Below are 12842 nucleotides of genomic sequence, written 5' to 3'. Positions count from 1 at the left end.
CAACATAGTGAAACCTGGTCTCTACTAAAAATACAAAAATTAGCCGGGCATGATGGTGCATGTCTGTAATCCCAGCTACTAGGGAGGCTGAGGTGGGAGAATCACTTGAACCCGGGAGGCGGAGGTTGCAGTGAGCCAAGATCGTACCACTGCATTCCAGTCTGTGAGACAGAGTGAGACTCTGTCAAAACAAACAAACAAACCAAATCATGTCCTTTCTTTTCCCCACTAAAAATGTCATTTTTAAAAAAGCTAACATGACATCTAATATATTTCAAAATCTAGGCCTAACTTTCATTCCTTAAACTAAAAAGTAACTTTTACTTGCCAGGAGCTTGCCAGACTTATCTCCTGCTATTCACCTCTACAAACACTACGTTCCAGGTGTACTACAGTAATGACAAATCCCCAAATGCACCACGTTCAAGGGTTGGACTCTGGTCCCAATGTCTAACCATTAGTGGCATATAACCCTTCTCATGCAACTTGCTGGTACTATAAAACATATGACATACTTCTATTTCAAGCAGAGTAACTGACTTAAGTTTAAAGCAGCAAAAATATGAATAACATTTACTAACAGACTTTTCTCATTACTAACCATTCATTCATTATTTTCTTTCTGAACACCTATATACTGAAGATAATGGAGGCAAAAAAATGATTAAGGCAAAGTCTTTTGTCCTCAAGGAGTTTGCAAACTTGGGTGTATAGGAGGAGCTCTATCAAATAATTTGCATAATACCATTTTTATCAAGATCAGAATCTTCCAACATGTATTTGCCGACACGCCTATGATTTATACAAACAAACAAGCCCCAGTTTTTACTAAGTACGTGACCCATGACCCAGCTAAAAAATTCTCTCTTTGCGTTTTCACACTTCAAAAAACAAACAATGGCAATTTGACTTAACTCACAAAAAGATCAGAAAATGGTAAAAACATACTATAGTTGTCTTTAAAATTCCTTGCAGCCACAATGTAAAAAACTAGTACGCTTTATAATAAGGATTCAAATTATTATATAACTAAAACAGTGAAGGGGCCAAGAGTCTAAATAAAGAAGGTCTTGTTTCTCTGCCTTTCAGTTTCTGATAGAACACAGTGGCAAACCAGACCAAGACTTCTGACACCTCTGTAAGACCATATGGCATTCAATTCTGTGTATCAATTGTACCTCAACTTCATTATATTTTTTCACCCTTATATTCCCATATTCCCTTCAATCTGTGTATCTTTTTGTTTTTCTGTTATTTGTGCATGTTTGAGCTACCTCAAATAATTTTTATGTATGAGGAGTGAGGCAGGGGTGACAATAGGAACTGATGGATTAAAAAGCAGAGGCACAGGGCCAGTTTATTACCACTGGTCTTAAGCACGTGCAACGTCTGACTCACCACTTAATAGCTATCAGAACTTGGGCAAGTTATGTAACCTGTGTCTCAGTGTTCTCATATGTAACATAGAATAGATCATGCCTATCACAGAGCAGTGTTGTGAAAATTATATAATGTATGAAAAGTACTTAGCATATATATCTAGGATATTGTAACAGTAAATGACAATAATTATTGATGAAATAAGTTCAAATCAACAGGCAGAGGATTTCTTAGCACTACTTCTCATGATTACATTAGAGCCCAGTTACTGAGCTATCTGGACAGCAGCAGGTTTTCTGCTAGGCTCCTGGCTGCTTACCCCAACATCCATTCCACCCTGCCTTCATAATGATCAGAGCTCAGATGTTTAGCTGGGTACAATGTGGCAGAAATAAAATACTATAGATGTCAGCCTCCCTGGCAACAACTGGTATAGCCAACTGGCCACCTGAATATGTTCTGGTCAATGAGACATAAAATAAAGTGGTTATGTATCTTCTGGGAAGTCTACTTAGAGCAACCAACTAAGCCAGCAAGGGCTCCTTTGCCTTTCTGCCCTTTTTCATTCTTGCTGTCTAGAGGTTGGATACGAGAGCTAGAGCTCAAGTAGCCAATTTTGCACCACGAGACAATGAGGTTGAGGATGGTAGAACAACAAGATAGAAGCAGCCTGGGCCCCTGACGCTGTGAATCTCCTTATTATCCCTGTTCTTCTTAATTCTAAGACCTCATGAGTATCAGAGAAAAATCAGTTTCCCTCATGTTGGATTTCTGTGATATACAGCCAAACCTAATCATAACTGTTGCACATCCCTTGAGGATAAGCTACCATGAGGCAACTACTGAAGAAGAAACTTCATTCGAATGAACTATCAAATTTACTATTTTACCTGTTTTTATATCAAACAGGAGAAAACAAATTGACTCAGATTTACTACTTTGAGTTCTACTCTACTCTGAATTTACTATTTTGAGTTCTGCCTGAGGGGACAACACTAAGGACAATATAAGTAAAACTAAGTCAAGAAAAAAAAGGGTAAAGCAAATCTGTGTGAATGCAAAAAAGCAGCCTTGAAATTCAAAACTGGTGATTTTTCAGCATTTCAGCAACTTAAATTTTAAAAATAAGGTCATGGGAATAGTTCATCATAAGTTACTAAGTATTTATATTTTATATTATGAGTAACCTGAAAAGCAGGCTCAGAAAAGATCGCTTTAATAAGAAGTTTTCAATTAAAGATGCAATATAAAAAGTCAATACTTTTTTAAAAGAGGCAACCTACATAAAAGACCACATTTTTCGAAGCATGATAAAAGGCCCACTTGCAATCAGTTCATCTGTCTTGTAGAACGAGAGCACAGAACTGGATATTAACAAAGATTTACTTTCTAAAGCTAAACATATTATATCCCTTTTCAATACGATAATTAGAATGACAGTCCAATGAAACAGACAAATCTCAATGTCTTTTTTTTTTTTTTTTTTTTGAGACCAAGTCTCTCTCTCTTGCCCAGGCTGGAGGGCTGTGACGCGATCTTGGCTCACTGCAACCTCTGCCTCCTGGGTTCAAGCAATTTTCTGCCTCAGCCTCAGGCACCCACCACCATGCCCAGCTAATTTTTCTATTTTTAGTAGAGACAGGGTTTCACCATCTTGGCCAGGTTGCTCTTGAACTCTTGACTTTGTGAGCCACTGCCTCGGCCTCCCAAAGTGCTGGGATTACAGGCGTGGGCCACCGCACCAGGCCGACAAATGGCTCAGTTTCTACAAAGCATCTGATTGCCTAACATGTCCCTTGTATTTTTAAGTGTAGTGACATAATTTATCAATGGGTTAAACAGGTCTAACTAAATATTAGTAGTTCAAAGGCTTAGGTTGTTCTTGAAAACACAGACTTACCACTTTGTTTAAATTAAAACAAGAAAAACAATAAAACAGCTAAAGGAAAGATGGAAATTAATTCCCAGAAGGGAATAAATATTCCAAATTGTTTATGACTATGATGGTACCCACACTTAAACATCAGAATCACCTATTTCCCCTACTAAATTCTAAGCTTCTTGAGGTGAAAGACTGTTTTAGGTCTATATATTCCCATGGCTCAACATCGTATCTGAAATATTGTAAATGTTCAATTATTTGGTGTATGAATGCTATGAAGTCCAACATTTCAAACTTCTAACTATATTAAATTTCTCATCTACCTAGAATTCCAAATTATTTCTTTTAATTCTAAGCATGAAAAAAAACTGTTAGCAAGGCTGAAACTATTTCCAAAGCCACCTATTTTCACTGAATGCAAAAGAGTTAACAGTCTTTTTTTCCTACAAGCCCTTTGACACAACATTCATGAAAATGCATATACAGTATACCTCATTATATTTCATGGTGGTTTATACATGTTTTTTAACTGGTTGTATAGATTCCAAGGGGAATGTGTTTAAGCAACTCCACCAAAAATACAGCATTTGAAAGTGACATTTAAACTCACAAGGCTATTAAGCCTGCTAATCATGGCACTACCATATATTTAAGATATACAAAAAGGCAAAAAGAACACAATGACCATCTATGTACCTATCATTCAGCTTAAAAAATAAACACTACAATACAACTGATGCCTCCCCATGCTGTTCTTCCAAATCACACCCTCCTCACCTTTCCCTCCAGAGAAAGCCTCTACTTTTAACTGTGGTCTTATTATTCTCATATATTTCTCTTAAACTTGTTATACATACACAGTGTTATGTTCCTAAATCCAATTAATTCTTGATTTTTAAAAGATTATTGATGAATCTGGTTTGCTAATACTTCAATTAGTTATTGGGTAGAATTAGCCTATACTCTTCCTTTCTTGTATTGTCCTTATCTGGTTTGAGCATCAAGATTATACTAGACTCATTAGACAATTTAAGGTGGCTTATTTCTTTTTTCTTTTTTAATTCTCTGGAAGACAGGTTAGAAGACGTTACCTGAAGATTATCTGGAACTGTTTCTTGTTTGATAAATTTTTAAAGACAATTTCTAATTTTTAAGTTAGATTGAATTTAAACTTTTAAATTCAATTTCTTTAAGAGTTTTAAAATAATTCATGTCTGTTTTCTTCAAGTCTATTTTGCTAAATTAAATTCTCCATTTCTTTTAAATTTTAAAATTTACTGGGCATACAATTCTTCATGGTTGTCTTAACAATCTTTTAAAGTCTCTGTTGTAGCCTACCTACCCTTTTTTCATTGTAGTATCATTTATTCCTGCTTTTTATTGCTCTCGTCAATCTTGCTTTTCCACTTTGGTTTCTTCCCAGAACAAACTATCAGTAGCTGATCCTCTCTAGTGAATTTTTTGCCCATGTCCATTGTTTCCTTCCTTCCACAGATTTAATATATTCTTTTTCTAATTTCTTAAATGAAAGTATTTAAGTTGAATACTTAATACTTTAGTTTTTAACTGTCTTTTCTTGTATAAACATTTAAGACAATTATAACCCAGTGTCTTAGGTGTGACTGAAGTTGGATATGTGTTTTCATTATCCCTTAATTCTAATGATATTAAAATACATTTTTTCTTAGACTAATCATTTATTTAGCAGTTCTTTGCATTTACTAGTAATTGAGGAAATGCTAACTTAAAAGAATAAGATGACACTTACTTATATTGGCAAATATCAAATGATGTTGAAAGTGTGAGTAAATCAGTGTTCTCTTACAGTCTGGTACAAAAACTTTCTATAGGAGATACTCTGGCTGTGTGTATTCAGATAATTTAAAATGTAAATATATGTGGAACTATAGTCAACCAGTAACAATAAGAAATAACTGAACTCGTCTGGGCACGGTGGCTCACGCCTATAATCCTGGCACTTTGGGAGACCGAGGTGAGTGGATCACGAGGTCAGGAGTTTGAGACCAGCCTGACCAACATGGTGAAACCCCGTCTAAAAATACAAAAATCAGCCGGGCGTGGTGGTGCACGCCTGTAATCCCAGCTACTCAGGAGGCTGAGGAAGGAGAATTGCTTGAACCCAGGAGGCGGAGGTTGCAGTGAGCTGAGATCGCGCCACTGCACTCCAACCTGGGTGACAGAGCAAGACTCCATCTCAGAAAAGAAATAACTGAACTGACCAAAGTATAATAAGATGATATATTGCAATTTTATTTATAACAGAAACAACCTGCACATCCAATGGAAAGGAACTAGTTAAATAAAGCATGGTACAGTCTTATATAATAGACTACTAATGGAGTTTATAAATTATAAAGCTAGACAGATGTAGAGATGTAGACAGAGGTCCATAATGTTTGCCAGAGTAGAAAAAATTATATGTCTAATTATGAGTTCATTTTGGCTTATGTATCTACATATGCACTTACATAGTTATATCTGCCAAAATGTTAACAACTGTTCTATTCAGAGAATTGGCACAGCAGGGTGACTTTTTCTTTTTTTTAGTAAAGTCTGGATGTTTTAAAATAAAAAAACAAATATATATATGTTAGGTTTAATATAAGAAAAATAGTTGTTCCCATTCTGATTTAAATACAAATACCAATTATTTGCCCACTGCCCAAGGCCTAATATTAAGACATAGTTTGATCAGGTGTTTTGTCCTGTTTCTCAAGGAAATGGCTTAGTGTGATTTGTCAAATATCTTCTCATAAAAAAAGCAAACTTCAAAACTGTAGCCCTTCAGGAAGTGGCATATTTCTAGCTTTCTATTAAAATGCATCATAGAAGTTAAAGCACATTCTTCCCCACTCAAAGATTTTGTGTACAAGAACACATCATCTGTATTTTTGGTCCTCTTTCTAGTGGTATTCAAAAACATTACTCCAGCAACTACGATGAATTGAAACCTTAACTGGAAAACATCGCCACCTTCTGGCTTTTACGACAAATTGCATCAAAGACTACTGCATTTAAAATTTTCCACACCAGGAAAGATATTTAAACTGAAAGGCCACAATAAACCCTGTCATAAAAACGAAGCAAAAATAAATCTAAAATCTAATTGAAAGCCAAGAGAATAAATAAACCTGAGAATATAGAAAAGAAGAATCTAGCTACTTAAAGTATACTCAAGTTGAAGCTGAGGATACAGAGGAATGGGCCTCAAGGTTCTAACCATAAAATTACCATCTATCATCTGAGAAATGGCAGAAGCAGGGGAGGACTGACAATAGACCAATTTGCAAACACAATAGGAACCCACATGGTCTCCTAGAGATAGCTCTTTTCTAAAAGAAAGACACGCCATACAAAGTAACCTCACGTCCTTTATAAAGCTCCCCAAATAGTAGATTAGGAAAGACATTTTGTGTCCCAATCCCAACACGTTACTTGACAGTTTCTCAACACATGCCTAGAATCAAGATGAAGAAAAGCTAACAGTTGCCTTCTAGAACGATGTTCTTTCATATCTGTTTGATAGTATAAAATAAGCCTTATAAAAGGGGGCTCTGACCTAGTGTTTCCATTTAGCTATGTGACACTGGGCCACTTACCTAACCGCTCTCTAAATCCTCATTTTCTCATCTATAAATCGGTGATAATATCACCTGCACCTCACAGGGTGCTTTTAAGGATTAAATATTATTATCCATGCCAAGTATATAGCATACAGTATGTGTTCATTAAATGGTGGCTATTACTGACAGATGGATTCACCAATAGTTGAATATTAATTGTATTATTTAATGAATTGATGCAAAACTTGAGAACAGTTACAGATGAGGGGAAAAAAACAAACAAACACACACCAAGATCATAATAGGTTAGGCAAGGGTCAGCACACTACAGCCAATGGGCCAGTGCCTGTTTTGCCCTGTTTTGCAAAAGTTTTATTGGAACATAGCCATGCCCGTGTATTTCCATAATGACTACGCAGCACAACTGAGTAGTTGTAACAAGAACCAAATGAACCACAAGCCTAAAATATTGACTCTCTGGCCCTTTAAGAAAAAGTTTGCTGATTACTGGACAAGCCCAAAGAGGCACTACCAAGAAAATAAAATTTATCACTGACAAATGTAAGGACCTTATTTTTAATTAAAATGACAAAATGTCTGTATAACATGGTCCTTGATTGTATCCTGGTTTTAACAAATCAGTATAAAAGATATTTGAGAGAAATTTGAGTGATTTGAGTGGATCTGAATAGATTTGAGTGACATGAAATTATGAAATTACTGTTAATTTTGTTAGAAGAGAAAATAGAGTGGTTATGTAGACAGGCTTTTTTTAGAGATGTAGACTCAAATACTTGGGGGAATGTCTTGTCTGCAATTTAACTTTAAAATCTTTCACTGTTTGAACTCAGTAACAAATACATTGAGATACAATTTCAGATGACTCTTGATGTCTGGAATCTTGCCACCAAACAAATTTGGATAATCTATTCTAACATACAGCACAGACTTGGATAGTAGTTATCACAGTATTTTAGGGCCAAAAAATGCTGTATTACTGCTTCACCTCTTAACGATTATTAGATCAAGATGACAGAGATTACATCCAACTAAAAAGCTTTTGCACAGCCCAGGAAACTATTAACAGGGTGAAAAGCCAACCCACGGAACAGGAGAAAATATGTGCAAATTATATATCTGATAAGAGATTAATATCCAGAATATATATAAGAAATTCAACCAACTCAGCAAAAGAAACAAATAATCTGATTAAAAAATAAGCAAAACACCTTAACAGACATTTCTCAAAAGAAGACATACCAATGGCCAACAGGTATATGAAAAAATGTTCAACATCACTTATCATAAGGAAAATGCAAATCAAAACCACAATGAGATACCACCTCACTCCAGGTAGAATGGCTATTATAAAAAAACAAACAACAACAACAACAAAAACACCTACGTATTGGTGAGGATGTGAAGAAAAGGGAATACTTTACACACTGTTGGTAGGATAGTAAACTCATATAGCCATTATAGAAAACAGTATAGAAGTTCCTCAAAAAATTAAAAATAGAACTACCACATGATCCAGCAATCCCACTGCTGAATATATATCCAAAGAAAATGAAATCAGGATGTTGAAGAGATTTCTGTACTTCGCTATTTACTGCAGCACTATTTATAATAGCCAAGATATGGAATCAATCTAAGCATCCAACAGTGGAAGAATGGATAAAGAAAATGTGAATATTATTCAGCTGTAAGAAATCTTGTCATTTGTGACATTAGTGAACCTGGAGGACATCATGTTAAATAAACCAAGCCAGACACAGAAAGACAAATTCCTCATGATCTCACTCGTATGTGGAATCTTAAAAAAAAAAAAAAAAAAAAGGTGTTATCATCGAAGCAGAAAGTAGAAGAGTGATTAACAGAGACTGAGGAGAAGAGGATGAGAATGAATGGAGGTTGGTCAATGGATTTAAAATTACAATTGGATCGGAGGAATAAGTTATGGTGTTCTATTGCACAGTAGAGTGACTATGGTGAACAGTAAAGTATTGTATATCATAAAATAGCTAGGAGAGGCTTTTGACTGTTCTTGCCACAAAGAAATGATAAATTCATGAGGTGACAGACGTCCTACCCTGATTTGATCACTACACAACAAATCTGTACCTCATAAATATGTACGATATGTACAATCATGTGTCAATTAAAAAATAAAAAACCAGCCTGGGCAACACAGATAGACTCAATTTCTACAACAAATTTTAAAATTAGCCAGGTATGGTGGTGCATGCCTGTGGTTCCAGCTACTTGGGAGGCTGAGGTGCACTGAACCTGGGAGGTTGAGGCTGCAATGAGCTATGATGGCACCACGGCATTCCAGCCTGGGTGACAGAGTGAGACCCTGTCTCAAAAAAATAAAGCAAAAAAAAAAAAAAACAAAAACAAACCTTGGTGACAGATATACGAGTGTTCATTACACTACTCTCTCCACATTTCTGCCTAAAAGTTTCCATAATAATTTCTAACAGCTGTTTAAGATTAGGACTTTATTTAATCATAGGTTATATTAAGACAACATGGGGTTAAAAATGTACTGTATTACTTAAACAAACACATATATACACATAAACTTAGGTTAGATAAGAATGTCCAGACCAAAGAGAGTAATAGCCTTTGCTACTGAAATATCTACAAAATCCAGAATTTATCAAATTATTATTTAAAGATATTAAAGATATTATTTCCAAATATCCAAAGGAAAGTACGATGGTGTGAGATATAAAAACAGTGAGCTGTGTGAAGAAAATCTTAGGACATTTAGCATAAGAATGGAAAAACAGTAGTTGTTCTCAAATAACTGAATAAAAAAGAAAATTGAGTCAATTGAGGTCACACGAAAGATCTCATGAAGCCACACAAAAAACCGCATACTTAACACTGCAAAGTGGTGAGCTCCCCAGAAGATACGTGTCCAAAAAGGGAAGGTAGGGCTAGATAATTAACCAATAGTTAGGAGTGGCACAAAACAAGTCTTCTATTAGGTGAAAGATGAGACTAGACTGATGGTTTTTAAGATTCCCATCTAATTCTAAAATCCCAGGAGCCTAATATATTAGATGAAGATACATTCTAGACAAATGTAGGAATTATACAGTAAATTTCCATTTTAATTCTAGAATTATTCTGTTAGTTTAGATAAATTATCATCAATTCTGAACTCCTCACTTTCCCTTCAGCATGGCATGCATTTGTGTTCAAAGGGGCAGTAATGGGAGAGAGTTAGATGCACTAAGGTCTAACAGTTGAAAACCTTGAACTTGTTTGGCAGGGTGATATTCTATCATGAGGACATTTTTATGTCTGGCCCAAGAGCTTATACTTTAGGAGTCAGTCCACAGGGTTGGCATTTTTATAGTCTAGCCACATGAAGAAAATTTTACCAACAGTTTGCCTGGCCATAAAAAACCTTGTATCTTCCAAAGAAAAAGACTGTATATTTTACCACCCGTAAAACATTTAACAAATGCTTAAGTGAAAGCAAAAGTATTTGATGTATAAAAAGCATCATTACATTCAGTTAAACAGAAAGTTAAACTATCTTCATTACATATGTCTACCTACTATCTATGAGACTCAATCTAGATATTCAGTCTGAAGACTCTTAAGCAGGTAGCATTCATGTGAATAATTTTGTATCAAAGTGAATTATGGTTAAAAAAATCTATATTAAGAAAGCTACAAGGTACTATTTTTTAATGGAAATTAGTCAACAACTCTGAGGTCGCCAGCATCTATCTACTAAAAAAAAAAAAAAAAAAAGAGTGTATTTTATGCTTCAGTCAATGACATTATTTGTAATGGTGTCTAAAAGGTGATGGGGAAAGATTTAAATGATACTGATTTTCTGAATTGCTGCTTAAGAAAAGATAAGTTCAATGGCTTACATTCTCATGCAAAAATTCTGGTTGAAAAAATGAAATATTTTGCAATATAAGAAGATATAATTGAAAACCTGTCTCATCTTAATAATGTTTAAACAGTAACCTAGTTAAGAGTTCCACTGTTTCAACAAATACTAAAATATATCTATAAAGTAAGAAAACTTGGATGCTGGCCAGGAGCGGTGGCTCACGCCTGTAATCTCAGCACTCTGGGAGGCCAAGATGGGTGATCATTTGAGGTCAGGAGTTGGAGACCAGCCTGGTGAAACCTTGCCCCTACCAAAAATACAAAAATTAGCCAGGCACGGCAGTGGGCGCCTATAGTCCCAGCTACTGCGGAGGCTGAGGCAAGAGAACTGCTTGAACCCAAGAGGCAGAGGTTGCAGTGAGCAGAGATTGTGCCACTGCACTCCAGTGTGGGCGACAGAGCGGACTCCGTCTCAAAAGAAACAAAACAAAATAAAACAAAACAAAAAACTTGGATGCTAAGACAGTAGACATGAATTGTAATGGAAGCTACACGACAGTGGACTAGTTCTGAACTGCTCCTGTTCTCATTTGTAAAACACAATACCATTTACCTCTCATGATTGTTTTGAAGAATAAAAAATCTCACAAATTTTGATAAGCTCTATTAAAGCAATGTATTAGTCAATGCTAACAATAATATTAACTAATATACTATTGTGGATAAAGGAAAAAAGTGTATTTTACTGACTACAACCTTACATTTGGAAATTCAAACGCAGAGATGAGAAATTTGGCATATGATTCCTTACTAGATAAAAGCAAGTTTTATTTTGGATAGATTTCTTAATATTTCAGATAAATTGTCTAAGTACACAAGATTTAAGGATGATAGCATGTCATTTTCTGATTATATAAGAAATACCCAAACAGTCACCTGGCCAGGCAGATCACGAGGTCAAGAGATTGAGATCATCCTGGCTAACATGGTGAATCCCCGTCTCTACTAAAAATACAAAAATTAGCTGGGCGTGGTGGCACGCACCTGTTGTCCCAGCTACTCGGGGGAGGCTGAGGCAGGAGAATCACTTGAACCCAGGAGATGCAGGCTGCAGTGAGCCGAGATTGCATCACCGCATTCCAGCCTGGTGACACAGTGAGACTCTGTCTCAAAAAAAAAAAAAGAAAATAGTCACCCATAATCCTAACAGTGATAACTGCTTTTTTCCTGTGCTCATATAAGCACACGGTTCTAGGCTCTAAATCCATATATTTGTCTGTGCATATGAAATAAGATTGGGATCGCACATGCTGTCTTACCTAGTCACCAAAGGATTTTATAAAAATCTTGGACAACCTGAGATATGAAAAGTGGCAATACTGAATTAATTGATTTTCCTTGAATACTAATGAGGGTGAACTTTTCAAACACAGTCGTGTGCTGCCTAACAATGTTTTGGTCCAGGTGTCCATAATATTATAATATCGTACTTCTACTACACCTTTCCTATGTTTAGATACCCAAATACTTACGATTATGTTACAACTGCCTACAGTACTCAATAAAGAAACATGCTGTATAGATTCACTGCCTACAAGCAATAGGCTATAGTACATAGCCTAGGTGTGTAGTAGATTCTACCATCTGGGTTTATATAAGCATACTCTATGATGTTCGCGCAATGACAAACTCACTTCTCAGGACACATCCTTGTCATTAAGCGATGCATGACTCTATTACTAACCATTTGTATTTCTTTAAAGTTAGCTGCCTCCTATCTTCTGTTCATTTTCCTTCTAAGATTTCTTATTGATGTATGGAAGCTCTAATATATAAAGAATATTAACCTTTTGCCCGCTTAATCTAATTCATTCTGCTGAAAATGATTTATGCCCACTTCTACATGTGATCCACTCCCACTTGTTCTACAGCTCAGCATCACCTTCATTCAATCAATTCTATAACAATGAACTGGAAATCTAAGCATTAAGACCCATACTAGGGGATAGGGACCTGGTAGTGAACAGACTCGGTTCAGAAAACAGCAGATGTTCTCAGCTGAGTTAAGAGTAGGAACTGCTTAGGTCTGAAGAAAGAATCAGCATGGCTACGGTGAGAAAAGTGAAAAG

At 35.8% G+C, this 12842-nt stretch overlaps 1 protein-coding gene across 2 annotated transcripts in view; it reads right to left on the bottom strand.

The window, feature by feature from the left end:
- TBPL1 (TATA-box binding protein like 1) overlaps positions 1–12842 on the bottom strand; it is a 37552-nt gene that overhangs the window by 9325 nt on the left and 15385 nt on the right.

The sequence above is a fragment of the Pongo abelii genome, chromosome 5, assembly GCF_028885655.2.
Source record: "Pongo abelii isolate AG06213 chromosome 5, NHGRI_mPonAbe1-v2.0_pri, whole genome shotgun sequence".
Classification (NCBI taxonomy): Eukaryota; Metazoa; Chordata; class Mammalia; order Primates; family Hominidae; genus Pongo; species Pongo abelii.
The sequence above is the reverse complement of the archived record's forward strand: the minus strand, read 5'-3'. Positions and strand labels throughout refer to the sequence as shown.